Source organism: Oryx dammah, unplaced genomic scaffold (genome assembly GCF_014754425.2).
Source record: "Oryx dammah isolate SB20612 unplaced genomic scaffold, SCBI_Odam_1.1 HiC_scaffold_12, whole genome shotgun sequence".
Taxonomy (NCBI): Eukaryota; Metazoa; Chordata; class Mammalia; order Artiodactyla; family Bovidae; genus Oryx; species Oryx dammah.
Genome location: NW_024070196.1, coordinates 59,452,322 through 59,473,408, shown reverse-complemented (window position 1 = coordinate 59,473,408; position 21,087 = coordinate 59,452,322). Strand labels below are relative to the sequence as shown.

At 53.0% G+C, this 21,087-nt stretch overlaps 1 protein-coding gene across 7 annotated transcripts in view; it reads left to right on the top strand.

The window, feature by feature from the left end:
* LOC120871593 overlaps positions 1-21,087 on the top strand; it is a 277,052-nt gene that overhangs the window by 2,401 nt on the left and 253,564 nt on the right. For 2 of the 7 annotated variants that reach the window (XR_005723061.1, XR_005723062.1), the window contains exon 1: positions 6,548-6,635. The exons of 3 other annotated variants lie outside the window; for them this stretch is intronic. The gene's annotated coding sequence lies outside the window, so the exon portion shown is untranslated. Of the gene's footprint in view, positions 1-170; positions 411-6,547; positions 6,636-21,087 lie in introns of those variants that run through there. 2 more of the 7 variants (XR_005723065.1, XR_005723063.1) reach the window with 2 other exon arrangements.

The following is a 21,087-nucleotide window of genomic DNA, read 5'->3' as shown; positions in this document are numbered from 1 at the left end:
ACACGCCTGCCCTGGGTCCCGGCGATCGCTCCCCAGCCCCCAGTTCTTTGTTGCCAATGCGGACGGCTCTCCTAGGAGACTTTTTTTTTTTTTTTTACCTTTTCTTCTCCTTCTTCTTCCCCCGCCCCCCCGTCTCTAGCCTTTCCCTTTGGCTGGCGGGAGGCGTCTGCAGTTGCGCTAGACCGGCGAGCGAAGAGAGCGGAAAAAAAAAAAGTCTCTCTCCTTAAAAAAAAAAAAAATCTTTGATGGAAGCCCTCTTCTACCAGCGCTATCAAAACTTGAACAGCGGGCTTCCGTTCGTCCTTCTCCTCCGCCTTCCTCCGCTCCGAGCCTCCGGAGGGTGTCTGGGTTTCAATTCGAATCTTGCTGTGTGTGCTCTGCTCCCGCGCCTCTCTTCCTTGTCCTAAAACGTGAGCGAATTCCCTTCCTAAATCTGCGTCCAGACGCGCAGGGCTGGGAGGATTTAGAGGGGGGGAGGAGGAGGGGAATGAAAAGAAGGGAGAGAGAGAGAGAGAGACCGGAGTGGGAGAAGGAGCGCCAGGAGAGGGAGGGAGCGAAAGAAAGCCAGCTAGAGCTCCTCGCCACCCTCCTCCGCCTCTAGAATTCCCCGGGCGTCTGCTCGGCGGTCTAGAAGGTCGGGCTCTGCTGTGGGCTGCGGGGAGCCGGAGGCCTCTTGATTGGCTCTTTGACGCTTTCGGACCAATTGTGTTGCTGCATAGGCGTGGTTTTCACAGGTCGAGTGCTGGGGGATAGAGCCGAGTTATAAAAAGAAGGTGTCGGAAACTGTAACGTCGCAGCGCCACAACGGTACTACTGCCTGTCCTGTGAATATGTCAACATGATCAGAGGGAGGGCGGGGAGCCACTGGGGAGCGCGCGCACCGAGTCGCCTCTAGGTGGCTTATCGAGAGATCGCCGCAGCCCCGGAGCTCGCTCTCTTGCTCGCTCGCTCTGGTTCAGTCCCTGTCTGAAATGCCTCAGTCATCCAGCCCGGGATCGAGGGAGGAGGCTGGGCAGGAGAGAGCACGCGGGAGGGAGGCGGGCGCTAGCGAGCCTGGCCAGGAAGGCGGAGAGCGCGCCGGGCGCCGGGCAGGGGCGCTCGCCTCTCGCGCGCTCGGCTCGCTTCTCCGGCCGCACCGCGGCCGTTTCTCTCTCCCGTTCACCCTTTTAACCCGGCTCCGGGCGAGCCGAGCGGACGGCCCCGACTCCCGTGAGCTGCCATCCGGCCGCCGGGCGCGACAAAAGCCGGGCGCCGCGGAGAGGCGAACGCCGCCGAGTCTCCAGGCTTGTGCGCGCTCTCCAGCCCCACGTGGAGCCAAGCTCTTCCCGGCCGCCGCTCAAGGGCTCCCGAGCTCGGGCGTTTCTCGTTGCCGGTCTGCCCGGGCAGCAGGGCTCGCGCGCGGGCTCCCGAGCACACGGGTGCTGCCAGATCTCAGCCCACGCGAGGGGGCTCTCTCTCCACGGCGCCCCACCCGAAACTATGCGCGGAGACCCAAACACCCCCAGCACATTTGTATGCGAACACGCGGCACTCCCCTAGGACTCAGCCACCCGCGGAAACCATATACACGCAAACACTGACCCAGCCTGCGCGGCAGCCCCGGCTCTGCGCTCAACTCACTCCGGAGGCGGATTCGGGCTTTTTTCAAATGGATTTACCAATACTTTTAGATAGATCTCGTCTTCCATTTGGACTCTGGCTCCCGGCTTTCCACCTGAATGTGTGTGTGAGAGCAGAGAGGGTATCTGAACAAAGTGAGCACAGCGAGGGACTAGGTTCTGGGCCTGTCCTCGTCTAGCCGCCGCCCTCCCCTCGGCGGTCAGCAGGGTGAGGAGCTGCTGGAATGGGGTGGGCGAGCTGGTGGGCGGAGGTGCTCCAGGCCCGTATCTTCTCCAGGCATCGCAATTATCTCTTGGTGCCTCAGTTCTTTTCTCCACCCGGAGACTTATCTCGCCAGAAGTCTGGGGTGAATTTGTAAAACAAACGGTGAAATGCCCCCACCCCAGAGGCGAGGTGACTGGCTCCAGTTCAGGTGTGTGTGTGTGTGTGTGGGGGGGGGTTGCTCAGCAAGGGTGAAGGGGAGGGACGCAACAGGATCTTATCCATCAGACCTGTAGCCGAATTGGTAACTGTTACCGCAGGTCCCTGTCCGGATCAGAGGATTCTCCAGACCCACATTTCCCAATTCTAGGCGCCATCCTTGCTTAGATGGAGGGACGTCTTGGGGACAGTATTCTATTACCCTTCCTAAGCTGGGAACTTTCTCCAGTGGAACCAAGAAAGGACTGATTTCGGGGCCTAGGGGGTTAAGAACTCCCAGGCTTGGGTTGTTAGGTGTGTGTGACTGTGTGTAGGTAACCAGCAGAGCCCTCTCTTACATTTTGCCTCGTGTACCCCTAAACCCCCAGCTCCCAGACTCCGAAGTGGGAGCAAGTTGAGGGGAGTGTGAAAAATGCAGTTCCATTATGGGCCAACCGTGCCGAGATAGGGGCGGAACTTTTGAGGCGACGAGATTTTTCCAGCCTCGCATTTTTGACGCACATGGTTAAGAGCGCTTGGCGCCAGCGCTAAGAATTCCCTGAAGTCACCAGAGAGAATAGGAGTGGTTCTGCGAACTCCATCTGGCTTGCCATCTCGCCCCTTTCTCTCCCTTTAGGTCTGTCTTTCTCCTGGCCGGTCTCTCGGCCTCTCTCTTAGGTGGTGGAGCAAGAGCGGCGGGGGTCAGAGTGTAGGCTCACGATGCCCCCTCCCGCGTCCCTGGCCGCCCGACCCCGGAGGGTGCGAGAAGCCCAGGCCTTTCCCCTTCTGACACCGTCCACCGAGGTCACCGCAGGGTTTCCACCAGTCTCCGGAGGCTGAAACCCGCCCTTCCCCCACTCTGCTGGCCGCGGGAGCCTGGGGCCGCACCAATGTGCTTTCAGCAGCGGCCCCAAACCCGGGGTCTGGTTTTGCCTGCACTCGCCGGCCAATCTCTGCTCCGACGCACCGAAGAGAAGGAAAGTAATTCTGCAAGCACGAGATGACCCCCAACACACACCCACATCCACCCAATCGGTGTCCTAAGCGTCCAGATGACCAGGAAGAGAGACATTTTACTCGGTCGTCCGCATGCTGGCCTCGCTTCGGTTTTGGACTGTGGGAGGGGAGCTTGCTGATTTCACTTGTAAATATCTCAACTTGCCTTTGGCCTCAACGGTGGAGGTGGACTTAACCGCGATTTCGGCCCCTTCTCTCACGCGCCTGTTTTTGCCCATAGCTCCACCTTAACCCTGGGGTCACCCCAGTTGCCACTCCTGACCCCCCATTGCCACTCCAGCGCGCCAGAGAGGAAGGCGGGAGAGGAAAGTTTGTGGGGTTCTGAATCGAAAATGTCGGCATCTTGCTAATGGTCTGCAAACTTCCGCCAATTATGACTGACCTCCCAGACTCGGCCCCAGGAGGCTCGTATTATGCAGGAGGCCGCAGTAACTGGGGATCAAAAGCGGGAAGGTGCGAACTCCTCTTTGTCTCTGCGGGGCCGCCGCGCCCCCCTCCCGGTGGGTGATAAACCCACTCTGGCGCCGGCCGTGCGCTGGGTGATTAATTTGCGAACAAACAAAAGCGGCCTGGTGGTCACTGCATTCGGGTTAAACATTGGCTAGCGCGTTCCGAAGACTTGTGCCAGGCCTGGCGGCTGGGACAACTCGCAGGCCAGCGCGCCACGGGCCCGGGCTTTTAGGCTCTAGCCGAGGGCATGGTCATTTTTTTCCCCCTCCATGCAGACCCCTTCGATCTTCTCGGTCTCTCTTCCCGCCTCACGTTCAACAAAAGACAGACGGGGAAATACTGAAGCAGCCTAGCCTGACACTGGGCAGAGCTTGAGAAACGGTGCTTTAAAAGAGCGGGAAAGGGGGCCAAAATTTGAATTCGAGAGGAGGCGCCGAACTTCTGGTGTCCCTACCATATTTCTCCATCTATTGCAAAGAGTATTCACCTAATTGTAGGCCTGATTTTTTTTTTTTTAATCTCTCCAAATCTGGGATGTCTGAAGTGTTTAAGGTGAAGAATAGTATGAATGCGGATTTTAGAGTGGGCAAGGGGCGAGGAGGAGCCTCAGAATAAATGTTATATGTGCACACGCGCGCACACACGCACGCGCACGCAACCAAATCTATCCTCAGGTCAGGCCACGCAAGAGGCAGAGAAGCCCCCTTTGCCGAAGAATCCCCCCCAGGAAGCCTCTGCAGCTCCCACTTTTCCCTAGGGTATCGTCCGCCTCCCACTCTAAAGGGGAGCAGATCGACCCTTTTGTGACCGAATGGTGTTTATCTGGAGTTTACAAAACCCGTGCGGGGGGCGGGGGGGGGGGGGGGGAAGGAGAAAGGATGGTGGATAGGCGGGGTCGTTTACTTTGGCAAGTTTGCTGTAAATATTCTTTTCAGCATGTGTGAGGTCTGGCGAGGGGCTATTACACGCTTATTCCCCCTTAAACTTTCACCCACCGTTTGCTGCGCGGAGCTGTTTTTCAGTCCGAGGTGTTGCTGAACTGGGAACTCTGTTGACATAAGGACATCCAGGGGTTTCTCCTGGAGGGTCTGAGGCCTAATTAAGAAGTTTACTATGGAGGTCAGTTAAAACGTAAACTTTCTCTGAGGAGGGGCTTTCTGGGTAGAGGTGGCTGCCTGTTTCTGGCCAGTGTCCCTGCCCATGGGATCCCAGGCTCTTTTGATATTGACAGACATTGAAACTGACTAGGTGTCTGCTTCAGGACTCCCATCGTCCTTTGCGTTCAATTCCCCAAACCCTGGAGGTGATTTTTTTTAGCGGGCACCTCAGGGAGGCAGCTCCCCCGAGGTGAGGGCCTAGGTTAAGTTCCTCTAGCAGATAGCAGCCAGCACCCTCCTTTCCACATTAGCACCCCTGTGCTACCCCAAACCCTGACTCTCTCACACGCAGCTCTGAAGTCGAAGGAGGACTTCACGGACCGGGAGGCTTGGTTTTCCTCCTGGAGTTTCGCATCTTTCCCCGCCTTCCCCCTGCAAATTTGCTGTAAGAGCCTAGTGCCTCTCAGGTCTGGAGGCTTCAGGATCAATCTTTGTGATGGAGAGTCAGTTTCCCCATCTTTCTTTCCCTCCAGAGGTAGGCACAAGAGTCTTGGTTGGACCACACAGGACACCCATTTCTGTTTCTCTTTCTCTTTCTTCTGCTTGGGCTGTCCTCTCTCCTGTCCATGTCTTCAAGATTCCACGACTGCAGATCTGTGTTCTTCTGTTTTCTTCTATTTTCTCTTCTCTTCCTGGCATCTATCTTGTTCTCGGCTTCTATAACTTCTCAGTCTCTACCTCCCAGCCTTCACTTCTCTCAATAATTTTTAAAAATTTTTTATTTACTGCCTTTTCTGTTCTTTATTCTTCTCTTCCCTTTCTATTTTCTCTGGCTCTCCTGTCCTCTCTGAATTTTTTTCTGCCTTTCTGTGTTTCTATGTTGCCTCTGTATCCACCCCCAACTCTTCCTCTTTTCCAGAAATCAAGACAGGCTGGAATTACCTCTCCCTGGGGTTCAAGCAGACACCTTCCCCTCATATCCCTGGCCTGGACGATAAGGTGTCCTCCAAGATAGAAGAATGCTGGGCCCATTTGTGTAGGTTTGAAGTCTCACTTTCTGCGTTTAGTATTCCCCAAACCACCCTCTGCCCAGGGCTGGCCTCTCACCTCTGTTCCAATGCTCTGATCTCCCATCCTTTCTCTCTACCTCTCCTTTCCAAGGCAAGAGCCCAGGGTGAAGGGCAGCATGGCAGATCTAAAGCCCCAGTTCCTAGCCTCTGTCTGGCCCCAGCAGCACAGGGCTTTCCTGTAAGGCACATTTCCCTGTCCTCTGACAGCCCTCTAAATTATTGATCAGGGCGATTCAGTGCAAGAGCCTGAAGCATGTGTGTGTGTGTGTGTGTGTGTGTGAGAGACAGAGAGAGAGAGAGAGAGATTGTCAAAGTTGTCTAGCTTGGGGAAGCAGTATTTTTAGTACAGAGGTTCACTTTGGCGCCAGTTGGTTTATGCTGTTTCTAGAGCATCATTCGTTATACACTTAATCCATGCTTATCATACCTCCCTTTAATGTAAATATGTTTTTGGCAGAGGCAGAATGAAAAGATTTCACCCTCTGCATTATTCTTATTAGCACCCACCTTTCATCAAAGCAGATCGCTCTGCAAATGGCAAATTTGTAAACGGCCAATGATTTAGAGAAGTTGGAAGGGAAGCAAGGAGGGAAGTATGAAGGAAGTAGTGTGTGTGTGTCTGGGGAGCGTGCTTCTTATACATCTGTGAAAGGTTTTTTCCCTCTCCCTCTGTCAGGAAAAGGAACTAATTGTGGTTTCCTAATTTCAAACCAATCTACATCTTCAATGGTCTCTTTGTGTGTTTTACCCCATTACTTAAAAAAAAAAAAAGAAACGAAAGATAATGCAATGGATATTTCTTAGTCCAGTCAAAATGAGTTCACTGGGAAGAGGCTGGGAATTTTTCCTCTCATCTTATCTGATCCAGCATCTGCAACGCGCAGAGCCAGAGCTGACTTCGGCCTCAGGCACCGGGCACTGTTGACCACCCAAAATCTTTCTTCTTTCAACATCCTCTTCCCAGATGTCTCAGTCGAGACAGGTAAGGGTGTCAATGGCACTTCAGCAATCTGTCCTAAGAATGTAGCCTCAGGGAGTGGTGGGAATCTCGGGGACAGAATATTTCAAAGGGAAATAGACCAATGTATTCTCCAATCCCCAACTGCAGACTAAGGGTGTCCACTGACTGAACAGGAGCCCTTACTTCTGTGACTTTCTGCTTTTGCTTCTGTCCATTATTTCTGGTGTTGTTGTTAGGTGCCCCGGGGTGGGGAGCAGTGGGGTCTTGCCCTTCGAGGGCAGACAAGGCGGAGGGAACAAGGGACTGGGTAAGTGAGAGGACATGGCCAATCAGATAACTGTTACTACTGTGAGGGAAGTTGACAGGGCAAAGAAAGATCAGCTCCTCTAAAGCTGCTGAACTAACTGTCCCCTAGTAGCCTCAGACAAGTTTCCTGGATTTGAGCACAATATCCATTACTATTTCCCATACTGGGTTTCAATTTAAAAGGGTGAGAGCAGAGAGGGAAGGCAGGAGATAAAGGGACCAGTGAGCACCCAAGTTGTGTGTGTTTTTCCTCTTTTCTTTCCATTTCTTTCTTGGAGCCTCTCCAGTGCTCCTCGACAGCCAGCCAATCTGCCTGTGTTCCTAAAGGTAATGCTTTCCTGTCTCCCAGATCGAGTAGGTGAAGAGACAGGAAAGGAAGTAACACCGACAGAGAATCTTTTATCTCCATTGAAGCCCGCAAGAGATATAGTTGTGCATGTGGAGTGCCTTTGGGAAGGACTTTGGCTTGCCTATGTAGGCATGGGGTTTCAGATATGGGAGGGATATGGGCACTGAAGATTCCAGCCTTTTCTGTCATATTGGAAACTGATCAAATCCCTCCTTCCTTGTACAGTCTTATGGGCAATCTACCCTTTTGCGGGTCTAAGACACAGGGTGTTTGGCAGCTGGTGCCTGGTGGCTCAGAGGTTAAAGCGTCTGCCTGCAATGTGGGAGACCTGGGTTCAATCCCTTTGGCAGCTGGTGCTTGGTGGCTCAGAGGTTAAAGTGTCTGCCTGCAATGTGGGAGACCTGGGTTCAGTCCCTTTGGCAGCTGGTGCCTGGTGGCTCGGAGGTTAAAGCGTCTGCCTGCAATGTGGGAGACCTGGGTTCGATCCCTGGGTCGGGAAGATCCCCTGGAGAAGGAAATGGCAACCCATTCCAGTACTCTTGCCTGGAGAATCCCATGGACATGGACGGAGGAGCCTGGTGGGCTACAGAGTCAGACATGACTGCGCGGCTTCACTTTCACTTTCACCTGCTTCTCTGGTATGCCTGGCAGGTAGGGAGCTTGCTACCCCAGCTTCCAAAGCCAGGATTTGGGTTATGGATGCAGGGTCCTGACTCCAGGCCCGTCTGTCACTCTCCCACCGAACACACTTCTCAGAATTTGGAATCAAGCACCAGCTCCTTTTCTGCGTCTGAGTTCTGTGATCACTGACCCAGGTAGAACCAGGGCCACTCAGATAACTGGGCAGGGGTTGCTGCACCTCTGTGTCTTAATTACCTGACAGTCTGGGGAACCTTTTCCTCCGAGTCAGTAATGACTAGAGACCTCAGCAATGGGACTTCATTTTATGTCAGAGATGTCTTGCTCCTGACCAAGTCATCCTGGCCCCCAAATAAGACATAAATCCTGCCCGAGTTTTTAGCATATCCAGGGAATGAACCAGCAGGAACTAGAGTGACAGTTCTCTGGCTCTCAACCAGAGCTGAAGGCTTGGGTGAAAGTTTTGGCCTTAGAGATATGAAGAGCCTTTAAACCTCTCCAGCTTGGCCTTGGAATACAGAAGGGTTCCAGAAGTTTCTCTCTCTCTCTCTTTTTTTACTTGCAAATTATCTTACTGTCCTTTATTAGGACATATAAGAACTAATGCAAATGTGATGAGAAATAGCTGTCAAGTTTGTAAAAGCAATTTTTAAACTCACTGTTATTCTCTTTTTGGATTTTTCTTTCTTTCTTTTCTTTTTGTTTTTGAACTTTCAATTTTGTATTGGGGTAGAGCCGATGAGGTGTGAAGGACTGGGAAGCCTGGTGTGCTACAGGTCCATGGGGTCACAAAGAGTCGGACACTACACAGCAACTAAACACCAAGAGCTGATGAACACTGCTGTGACAGTCTCAGGTGAACAACAATGGGACTCAGCTGTACAGATGCATTCTCTTTCTTTTTAAATTTGTATTTCTGTTTTAGGGGAAGAAGAGACAGCAAGGGAGCAGGGACACACACAGACATAGAAAGAGGGAATGTTTGGAATTATGAGAGAGCTTTCCTTAAGAGTTGCTTTTGCTGGCGCCCAGGCCTCAGTAAGTTTCATCTCCAAGCCAAATACTAAAAATCCTTCTGGCGGGCGCTTGGGAGGGCAGACAGGAGCGGCCTTCCCGATCTAGGAACCAACCTGTCCACTACGTTCCCTCCTGACGCCCTGTCCTCCTTGCGTTTGGGAAAGGAAAACTTCGGGGCCCCAGGCCGGAGGGGGAGAGAGTGACAGCCCAGGGCTCCCCCTGCAAGGTGCTTTTTGGGCGATGGTTTCCCCTCCCCTTCCCCCCAAGCGGGGGGTTTTCACCTACCTCCGCCCCCTCCCCTTCCCCTTACCCCGGTTCCAAATACGGAAGCTGGACGTGCTTCGCTGCGGCTCCAGGCCTCGCCTAGCGCGGTACCTGAGAAGACGCTCGCGGCCTCGGATTACGGGTCGAGGGGGCCAGGGGCTGCGATCTGGGACCCCCCAACACCCGCAGCGGCCGGCGGGGAAGCACAGGGGTCCCGGGTGAGGCTGGTCCGTCCCGGGCCTCGGTGGCGACAAGGTCTTGCCAGGCACTGGCTCCCCGCGCGGGTTACCTGCCTTTCCTCTGCGGCGGCCGGGGCGGGGCGAGTTAGCTTCCCGGGTGGAAGGGCGGCCGGCCTACCCCGCGGAACTCACAAATTCTCCCCCAAACTAAGATCGCGGGGATTCAGCTAGGAACCCGTCACCGCGCACCGCGCCCCCTCCCACGCCCGATGTGTCTTTTTGCAGCCTGGATTCCTAACTCCCGCCCCGCTCCGGTGGAAAAGGATTAATGGGGGGTGGGGGGACGCGGGAATAGTAATGACCTTGGGAGGGGGGCACTAACAAGGAAAGAGTCTCTGTCCCTCAAAGGGCTGGAAAAACCACTGCAAGGGAGATAGCCTCCTGGGAGAAAAAACCGGGCTCGGAGGGAACCAGGCTGAGCCTGGAGAGATTTTCTGCGCGCAAAGGGAGGGTGGAGTGGAGGGAACCATCTCCTCTCCCACCGCTGGGGTGTGTTTTTACATGTTTTCTCAGCAGCAAGTTCTATAAACAGGTCAGCCCTATGCAGCCAGATATCTCTGGCTGCCAGTGTAGACGCCTCTCTTTCCCCCTTTCTCCCTCTGCAAGTCAAGCGCGCAGGAGATGCGGGTGGGAGTCCGGGCGGGGGGAGGGGCACCACCTTCCACTTCGGACTTGGAGGGTATATCTGCTTTTGAAATAGCTTCTCTTGTCTTCAGAGGGTAAAATATGAGTTCCCCGCATGTCTGAGTCTGGTCTTCTGGTACCTCAAGCAGAATTTGGGGAGGGAAGGGAAGGAGGGCTGTTCTAATTACCTCTGAGCTGAGCGGGGGGGGGTAGGGCGAGGGATTCTGTCTTTTCAGTCCGGTCCTGCTGGGGTGCCCCGGCGTATTATTAAACCCAGACGCTCCGTCCAGAAGTTGGGGCCATGCGGAAAAGATTTACAATTAAGCCAATTGGGGCAGAATACAACCATCCAAAGTTTGCAGGTGTAAATAATGCCTTGCTTTTTTTGGCATTCCAAGCGACTTCATTTCAAAACCCACCCCCCTTCCACCCTACTCACCCATGGCTGGACTCTAGTTCTTTTAGGGGAGAGGGGGATAGGGTGTAGCAGAGTTAGGATTTTTCTATTAGACAAGTTAAAATATGATGTTGCACTCACTTTTATGTCCGTGTAGTAATGTCGTGGATAATCAGGACAGGCTCCTCTATTTCATTTCTCTGTCTACAATTGAAAACTGTTGGAGTCAATGAAAGGCCTTTTGAGAGTGGGTTATGAATTCTTTCTTTTTTTTAAAGGAATGGAACAGGTTTTTATATAACAGATATTATAGTTGGATTATTTTACAGATTTTTTTTTAAGTTGTAGAAATGTGTGTGAGAGAGGATAAGAAAAAAAAAAAAAAGGAAATTGCCTTTAATTGGCATATCAGAATACTGCCTGCCCTAAGCTGAATCTGGGGAAGAGGTGGTCTTTCAGACAGCAGAGCCAGATGCCTTCTAGAGCTTCAGTTTAGATCTTCCTAATATTTGGAGAAGGAAATGGCAACCTACTCCAGTACTCTTGCCTGGGAAATCCCATGAACAGAGGAGCCTCGTAGGGTACAGTCCATAGTGTCGAAAAGAGTTGGACATGATTTAGTGACTAAACAACAAGAGCGACTGGAGAGCTAGTTAAACGATGTATGGGCCCAACTTCAAGGCTATACTCCATGGCATTATTTAAACATAATAGAAGCTGTGTGTGCTTCTAGGATTTTCTGTGTGGGTACAAGTGTGTATATGTGGACTTCTAAGTAGCCCCAGATAGGAAATGAAATCTCAGACTTAAAGATGCTTTGCAATCACACCTCACGGGCAGACTCCCATTTGATCAATATAGACAGAGTTAAATTTGTTTTGCTGCTACGCAGTTACTCCTTTTCTCTTGGAGCAATAGTCTGTTACAAATTACCAGGAAATTGGAGAATGCGTCCCCCACCCCAACTGTTGTTCAGTGTTTTCAGTCTTGCACTAACCCGCTCAATAATATATGTAATGTGTGTGTACACAGGCACTTTTCCAAAAACTTAGCGATAACATTCCAGCTGTATGAAAAGTGATGTTTTTTCTCCCTCTGCAAGTAGGGCTCCGTCTGTGGCTGAGTTGCCACTCTGGAGACCTATTCCCTGGGGACTGACACCCACAAGGATCTAGAAGTAGGAGGCTTTCCAGCCCCGGTTGCATGCAAAGGCAGGGAATCAAGGCGCCTGACTCCAGCCAGTATAAGGTCATAGGTGTAGAATTAGGAAGGCAGGACTTAACATGTCCGCAACAAAAAGAGAGAAAGCGTCAACTCAGCCTGGGGTGAAACCCCTGAGCCGGCACAGGAAAAGTTTCTAAGCAGTGGTGGAGCAAACACTATTTTTTGCCTCCTCTTTCCTTTCTTTTTTTTTTTTTTTCCTTTTTCCCTTCTTGAAAGAACTTCCCTGTTCAGTGCATATGTTGGGCATAAATAAAGAGGGGCGGTGAGGGGGACGGGGAGGTGATTATTGAACGCTGGGTGAACCCGAATCAGCCTTAAGCAATCCGGGAATGTGTGAGGAGGGTAGAAGATAGACATGGCCTAATTTGGAGTGAGAGGGGGTGGATGGAGGAAGGGACCGATTCCAGCTTAGAAACCTCCCGATCCTTGCGGCTGGAGGGACTCACCAGGAACCTCTGCCCAGGGTGCCCTTGCCGTCTCACCGCTGGATGGCGCTGAGGGGAGACGAGGCTGGCAGGCACTTGTCCTCCTGTGCCCCCGCAAGGCCTGAGCAAATCTCCGCCAATGCATGGGGTCGGGACAGTGTTTTTGAGCCAGAGCAGTGGCAGTCCTGAGGCACCAGGAGGCCGGAGCTGTTTCTGGAGTTTGGGGCCGGGAGAGGGTCACCCAGAGTCCCACCAAGTCTGGAAGCTGGACAAAGAGAGTATGGGCAAGAATGGGGATGTGTGAAAAGATGGTTCTCAGGGCAAACTAGTGCCTCTTTTCTTGGGTGTCACCTGTTTACCTAGAAAGGTGCGTGTGTAGGGGTGTGTGTAGACGGGGGAATGGTCTGGACAGGAGGTCAGCTAGATGGGTATGGAGATTTGCAAAGGGTACAGGCTTTGCAGAACCTCGTTCGTTGTCCGGTGTCACACTTTTTGCAAAGGCCAGTCTAATGGTCCCCCTCCCCCCGCCACAACCCCTCTCCCCCAACCCAGGTATGCTCCGTCTAATTGGAGTGGCAGCCTTCCCGGCTAGAATTGTATCTGGGATTGAGAATCTCAGGGCTGGGGTGCTCTCCGATCTCAGGCTCCCTGGGGGCTGGGCACTGCATGTTGCCAGACTGACCCGAGTCCTCATTCGGGAGTGTCTGTCTAAAGGCACTTAGGACCTGAGGCTGGCTGTTCCGCAGCCAAAGGAGGAACTGCGGGCTACAATTTGGAGAAAAATAAATTCATGTCGAACTTACTAAGCACTTACTATGCACCAGGCACTGTGTTAGATGCTGCGATCTTGTCAAAAGTTACTTACAGAGCTAGACAAAAAAAACCTTAACCAAAGAAGTTAATCAGTCTGGGTGTGTGTTTGTGTGTGGGTCACTCAGTCATGTCTGACTCTTTTTGACCCCTTTGCAAACTGTAGCCTACCAGGCTCCTCTGTTCATGGAGTTCTCCAGGCAAGAATACTGGAATGGGTTGCCATTCCCTTCTCCAGGGGATCTTCCCAACCCAGGGATTGAACGTGGGTCTCCTGCATTGCAGGCAGCTTCTTCACCCTCTGAGCCACCAGGGAAGCCCAATCACTCTGGGTAAGAGTGTCTAATATCAGTTCTCTACCTTGAAAGCTCCTAGAGAGATAAGACTCCTCACATCTCTAGCTCTGTTTGGGAGGTGCTCAATAAATCAGGGCTGAAAATGAATGAAGAAAAGGAAAGAAGTCAAACTAGAGGTGATTTTCTGTGCATATGAAAAATAAGTGACCACTTCAAAGAGCACTTTAAAAAAAGCATCGAATTTGTAAGCTGTTCCCCCAAACAGATCCTGACATGAGACAGTGAAAAGATGATAGTGGGAAGAGAAATTTGGTGTAATGGATAGAAACATCCACTTGGTCATTCCACAAATTACTGACCAAGACTTCTCTGCCGAGCACCGGAGACACGGGTGAAAACATGGGTCTCCGCCAGCTTGATGCTCATGGTCTTAAGTTTTGGTCACTGTGGTTTAAAAAAAGAGAGAGAGAGAGATCATTCCCATTTTAAAGATCAGGAAAGTTGAGGCCGAGGAGAGATGGTGTCGGGAGAGGACTCAAGGTCTTAAAGCAGGAAGGCTGAACTAAAGTCGGCCCTCAGCTCTTCTGTGCTCTAGGGAAGCAGAAGGCTGGGTGATTTTTGCTCCTGGGGACTGTGAGGGCCCTGGGAACCCCAGCGGTGCTGACAAGTCACCTCGGGCTGGCTTGGAGGGATGACAGAAGTTTATACCCTGATGAGGTTGCAAAGACCACCCCAGCTCTGCTTGTCCCACCTCCAGCCTTGGGACTATGATGAGGGATCTAACCTCCAAACTCTCCCATCCATTGTTTCCTGTTCAGCGTGTTCACCTAGCCTAGGACGCAGCAGCTCTGCTGCTTTTTACAGACCAGAATTTGTGGGACAGAAAGCTAGGAAGTCTTGTCCAAGGTCGCCTTGCTAAAGAATGACAGTAAAGAAGATTTTACGACGACCCCTCCCCGCCAGGGTTTTAGGAGTCTGTCCAAACCCCTCTCCTCATTAGTACCCCAATGCCCTGTGCAGTCGGGGCACCTGCGGTGGGTTCATCAAGTGTTGGTTGATTGAATAAACTTAATTCTTATTTGGTCCCTTTGTTTTAAAAATTGCACAAACCAAAAAAATGGATCAGTGATCGAATAAAGGGGAGTGGGTTGAGAAGCTCATTCCCCTGACTGGCTGCCTGGCAGTGGGAGAGCCTTGGGTCACCGGCGAGCCCTCTCAGCGGCAAGGCCACTTCCCACCAGCTTTACAAAGACGGTTGTGATTTCCTTCGGTCTATATTTTCGTCCTAGACTTCGTTGGGGTGATCGATGGAGGAGACAAGCTGACCCACCGTGAGGTCAATACAATCGATGCGGTCCTCCATGGACGACCTCTCAGAAACCGCTCCAGTGGCTGCGTGCTGGGTTCCACCCGAAAGCTTTCGGGATTTCGGGTTTCTTACTCCCGTGCTGAAGTTACCGCACTGGAAGGAGGATGGGGGTAGGTGGGCGGGAAGAAGCCTCCAGCCTCACCCAAGGGAGTCTCTGGGAACTGCGAGTCGGGAGAGTCTCTGCTCCCAGGTAGCCGGCCACGCACTCAGGAAAGTCGGGTAAATTTCGTTCCGGAGCTTCCTGGCCTTGGAATCAGACAACCGCCAACTTTTCCCAGCGGGTCGGCTGTCCTTAGCCCTCGGTTCCTCATCTGCAAAATGGGTTTGTTACGAAATACTGTTTATTGGAGAGAATGTCTGTGAAATCCCCTTGGAGGATGATTATGTTCTAAGACCTTTCCCATACTTTGGCTCACTGGATACAACAATCCGAGGAGGCGGGCGTCTTTCAGGGATCTCTGTTTCCCAGATGAGAAACTGAGGCATGCAGAGAGATAGACTTGACCGAGCTCGGACAGCTGGTGAGCCCCTCCTGGAGCTGAGATTCACCCTGGAGAGGGTCTAACTCCTCGTCTGGCTTTTAACAACAAGGTCACAGGTGCCGCCTTCGCGTGCACACACACACACACAGTAGGTACAGAAGGGCGATCTTTTTCTTTGCCCTTTAGGGAGCACACATTCCATGGAACCCTTTCCCAAACACATCTGTAAATTGCTTTGATCCGTAGGTCTCTTCCTTCTGGAAACAAATGCAATGGTGGTGGTAGTGGCTGGGGGGGAATGTTTGAGTCTGACAAGTCTTCTTAAACTCGGAAATCCAGAGCTTTCAAGACAATTTTTTTTTTTTTTTTGTACGAAGGAAGGAGGGGGACATGTGTGTATGTAGAATCAATATGGGCCAGACAGCCCTTCACAAAGGGACTCCAGGCGGGCGCCTCGGCCGCATGGCCCCCGCCCCACCGCCCGCGGCGAATTAATTGGGCCCTGAAAGAAGGGGCAACGTAGCTTCCAGTTAATTAGTCAAGAAATGAATCAAGCCCCAGCGGCCTGGCAAAGGCCCCTGGGGCGCGGGTTTTGTGCAAGTCAAATTGGTCGGTGGGGCGCTCCCCTTTGGGTCGGGTGGGGCGCAGCGGGGGAACTAGGCTTGGGCGCCTCTGGCTGCCCCGCGCCCGGCGCCCTGCGCCCTGCACCCGGTGCCCCAGAGCGGGCTCCCGCGCTCCCTCAGGCTCTCGCTTTCATCATCTGTTTCCTTTTTCCTGACTCCCTCCGTCCGCCTCTCCTTTCCCTTTTTGTCTTTGCAGTAGCCCCTTCTCCCAGGACTGTGCTCGCGGTTTTCCATCCCGTCTCCCAGCTGCGTCTGGCTCCAAGCTCTCCGTTTGGGGCATCTTCCTCTAAAGCCCCTGCCTCCGCCTAGCACATCTGGGGCTGGGTGGTCAGGGAACGGTGCCGGGGATGTGGAGAAACCCGAACTTAGGAGACACAGGGTGGAAATGAGCTCTGGCTTTGGAGCCCTGAGGCCTGCTGTGTGTTCCTAGGTACACAACTCTTCATCCTTCAACCCAGGATCCAGGTTCCCGGCTATGGTTAGGAGAACCCTCTGAGATAATGCAGGGCTTTGAAAGGGTTCTGTAACCCATGACCCATGTCCCCAGGCGACGAGGACTTAGAATTGAGGCACACCTGCCACACGTAAGCAACTGCTGAGCGCCAACGGTGTGTTTTCCTCCCTTTGTTCCTCCACTCCTCCTCCAGTCTCTCTGGGTCACCCAGGCAGCCAAGATCCCGGGTGTTCTCCGTCAAAGCAGCTCTGCTGGAGAGGAGGGAGGAGAGACACAAATCGTTGTTAAATTCAGTTATTTCAAGGTCTTTTTGTGCCACGTACCAGTGGTCTCTCCTGAACTAAAGGGACGGAACTGGGGGTCAGAGATGTGGACTGACCCTCCTGGAGTCACACAGCAAAGGGGAGGCAAGGCTGAGACTTTCACCCTCAAACAGGCGTTCGGTGCCTTGATTTGGTGCTGCCCTTTGAGCACGCGAAGAGCTCAGGGGATCCTCAGAGGTCCTGCTGGCCTGGCCTGGGCTCCAAACATTTATGTACAAGAAGAGGTTCCCCAGAATCACCTTGCCTCCTCCAGTTTGTAGCTAAGGCCCAAATCTCTCTCCAATTCTGCGTTTCTTTCCCGTCTTTTTTTGTCTTTCGAGCTCGGTCTCTACTTTGGTCTCCCACCCACCAGTCTTTCTCTCTCCTCTTCGACCCGCCTTCGAGTGCACAGGGCTGAGGTTAGAATCTCTCCCACTTTCTTCGAAACATCCAGGTGGTTGCTCACATCTCAGCAGCTTGGAGCGGGGTTGACCCCCATCTGCCGTCAACCGCCAGGATCGGAGCCACAGACGCAGACTCGCAGATTCGATTCGATTCCATGCCCTCGCGTCTCTGCCGCCCGCCCCCCATCCCCAACCCCTCCCCAAGCCGCATCCACCCGGTCCTAGGAGAGACCCCAGCGGATGATTCGAGGAACGCCTCACTTCCACACAGGAGCCCCGAACCGCGTGTTTTCTTTCTTCCTTTTCTTGCTTGACCGACTTTGGCTTCGCTCAAGGCCCCGAGGTGCCTGCGCCGCGCCTGGCTTTGCTTCCTGCTTCTCGAGGCAAGCCGGGGACTGCGGTTTCCGCTCGCCACGTCCCTGCCAGGCGCTCACGCAGGGGCTTGGCGAGCTTGGCGCGCGCGTTTGGCGCACACTGCTTTGGGCCTCAGTTTCCCCGCCCCTTTCGGATCATACAAGCGCGAGACCAAACGGCTGGGACGTGGGCCATGGCCAGCGGATTGGGTGGTGGCGGGCACCGCAGTTGCTGTGTGTGGAGTGGAGTTAAGCCTGGAATCACGGCCGCCGCGCCTTCGCTGTTTCTCCTCTCCGCGGACTATTACCCACCTCCAAGACCCCCGTCTCCCTCAAGTACCACCAGCAGTCTGGTGGAGCTCCGTTGGCGGCGTAGGGATGCTGGCTACCTCAGGGCGAGGGCGAGGCAGCAGGTGCGGGCAGGGCTGGTTCCCTGCAGCTGCCGGCTCCACAGCCATTGCTGGTGGCCTTGGGTACATAGGCGGCCTCGGACAAGCCTCGTTCCATCAAAGTGTTGGCACACCCCTCCTGCTGAGCTTTAAAAGGGGGCCTGTTAGAGCCTTGGAACTTTGGAAGAGTCCCCTAACTCTTCTGAGCCTCAGTTGCCTCCTCTGAAAAATGGGGACGATAGGTCTTGCTGCGGAGGACCAAGGCAAGCAGTAAATGAGACCTCTTGTGTACATCACTCAGTCTAACCCCTGGCCCATAGTAAGTGCTCATTAAGCATTAGCTGTTTGGGCACCCTAATCTCTCTGTCTCTATATATCATATAGCTATTTTGATAAAATAGATACACTTAGTATCTACTTAGTACATACGTATTTACTAAATGTATAGACTCAGTGCATACTTCGGATATAACGTGGCTGTGTGCTCAGTCATTCAGTCCTGTCCGGCTCTTCGCCACTCCATGGAGTGTAGCCTGTCAGGCTCCTCTGTCCTTGGGATTTTTCCAGCAAGGGTACTGGAGTGGATTGCCATGCCCTGCTCCTCAGAATCTTCCCAACCCAGGGATTGAACCCCTGTCTCCTGCGTTGCAGGCAGATTCTTTACTACTGAGCCACCAGGGAAGCCCAGTATATCACATATACACTAAAAATATATACTATGTATGTTTAGAGTATCTTTAAGACAGTCTTTTTTTCTTAGACCACTACCTAGCATATATTAGGCCCTTTCTCTATTAACATTGCTTTTACCCAGTTCTTTAAAAAAAAATTTTTTTTTTTTTTTTTGGCTACACGACATGGCATGCATAACCTTAGTTCCTCCATCAGGGGTCCAATCCGTGCTTCCTGCTTTGGGAGTGTGGAGTTTTAACCACTGGACTGCCACGGAAGTCCCTCTTACCTAGTTCTGTTTACATCTCAGCCTGAAGACCCATTCCTTGTCCTCTCCCAAGTTGATCCTGTAGTGATCAAGCTTCCCACTCTAGGCTTCGTGCCACTGCAGGCTACTTTCTGGAATCCCAGGATCTCAGAACTGCAAGTGACTCCAGAAAGTGTGCTCCCTTCTTGTCCTTGCACGGGAGTTCAGGCCCCAGAGGGGTTTGGAGACCAGGTTCCAATGCCTTTTCAGCCCTGACCATCTCCATCTCCGGACAGGAGATAAAAGTGTCTCTATCTATCTCTTGGGATCTATTGAGGGAAAAGCACTTGTGGAAAATAAAAGAATATGGTTGGGTGCCTGGAGCATCCTTGGGCAGAGCCTCTAGGGCTTAGAGCTCTGTAAATGAGGAGACGCCTATGTGTGACCTGGGATGGAAGGGATGCCGGGCCCCTGGGAGGGTCCCTGGATGCCTCCTGGCTCTCAGCACAGCTGTGTGTGGCTGACGACTCTACTCTCAGGCCCAGACTGCAGCTGCCGGGTTGCCAGTCAGCAGCAGGAGACCACAGCCCCCTTCCTCGGTCCTCGAGGACGTACTGAGACTGCTTCTTTTCAGCCTGAGAGTGAATGGCGCGGTGGGGAAGAGAGAGATGAGAAAGGAGAGATGGCAAGATGGAAAAAAAGGATGACTGGGAGTGTGGGGAGAAGTGAGTGAGGGCAACAGAGAGAAGGGACGCTTGGGGAGCAGGGAGGAAGGAGAAAACAGAGGGACAGACACCCACCCGGAGATGGACAGAAACCCTCCTGGAGAGACTGGGAGAGGCAGAGAGAGAGAGAAACTCAGGAGACAAAGGGAGAAGCAACTAAGAGGCGCAGAGAGGGGACAAAAGAAGGAAGGCGCTTGGAAAGGAATGTCCCAAAGGAGACAGAAGCGAGCTGGTAGGGAAATGACAGCCCAGGGAGGCCTCCGGCAGCCCAGCCACACCCCCTGGCCCGCCCTCCCGACATATTACTTAACTTGCCAGGAGATTATCTAGTACAGTATAAATGCCTCCATTAAATCATGATTGAACTCCAACCGAACAATTCCCAAAGTAGCCTCCAGCCCTAGGGGAATATGGTTTTCAAAACCCCTCGAAGCATCAGATACCAGCAATTTAGGAGATAAATTATCATTCACTAGGGGTTTCCAGGGGCCCCCTTACAAGGCCTTTGGGGTGGGGGTGGGGGAGTGTGTGGCTAAGAGCCTCCCAGTCAGTGCAGGAAAAGACGCCTCGTTTCTCTCTTGGCCATTGGATTTGCCTGGAAGCCTCTCTCCTCCCGCAGTGCACAGCCACCCAAACCCACAAGGAAGGTTGGGCCCGTAGGGTCCAAAGTTGGCCAAGAAGACGAAACATTCTGCCGGAGTCCTCCAGATTCCCAGAGTGCACTGGGCGAGATGGTGAGGAGCTGTGCACGGGGTTTCTTAGCTGCTCCCCCTGGAGAGGGATGGATGGAGTGGTGACGGAGAATGTCCCCAGCGACACCTGGGAAGGCAGGCATTCGTTCAACCAGGGGGCGGGGGCGGGGGGGGGGCACGGGGTTGAGCGGTGAGAGACAAGCAGAAGGGTTAGATACTGGAGAAAAGCCTGGTTTAAGGCAAAGTCTCCCTACTTCCCCGTCTCATCACTCCAACTAGTTGATCAAATAAAGTAGGGCTCATCTTCTTTCTCACCCCACGTGTCTTCCTCACTGGTCTCCCAGTGTGCTGAGAAAGGTATTTTCAAAGGTAGCAAATAAAAAGATTTCCTTTTTATTCCTCTTCTCCCAGTGCTCCACCTCCTCTCCTTGCAAGACTTGTTTGTTTTGCTTTAACAGACAGCTTATAGAGTTTGCTTTAAAGGAGCACTTAAAACAAAAAATTGTACCCCTAGGGCAGGCCAAGTGTTAACTGCTTGTGTGTGTGTGTGACTGTGTGTGTGTGTGTTTAGGGCTCCTGAGTGGGCTTGTAGTTATAAAGGGGACCTGTTTCAGGTGCAGAAAGCTGGGAGGGGGGAGTGGCAAGGAATGCCTGGACAGATTTACACCTGTCCTTACAGCTGCCACCGACAACACTTACAGCCTCCAGAAATGACCCTTGGTGCCGACTTGTCTGGAAGCCATCAGGGTTAGTTTTGAGGCAGGAGTCTTCAAGTGGACCAGAGGGTAAAGCTCTACCCAGCCCCTCCCAGCCCCTCTTCCCTGTTGCTCTCCTCAAGTGCTGCCCCCTCCCCTCTTGCCCACCAGCCCTCCGATGCCTCCCTTTCTCTGTTTCCTCTGTCAGACACATATCATCATTTGACTTTGTGATCCCTTGGTGCTACCGTCTAATGAGGGCGGGGCAGGGTGCAGAGCTTGCAGCCAGCGCTTCGCAGCCAGCCCCCTGCTTCCCACCAAGGAGCTGGGTCTGGCCCCAGGAATCTGCGCAGGGGGGTGGGTTGGGGATTCCTGACTCTACCCTCCAGCCAGTTTCTGCCCCCTGCCACCAGCCCCACCCCAGCCCACCGGCCAGACAGTTTGAGCGACTGACTGATAATATCCAGACGCCTCTG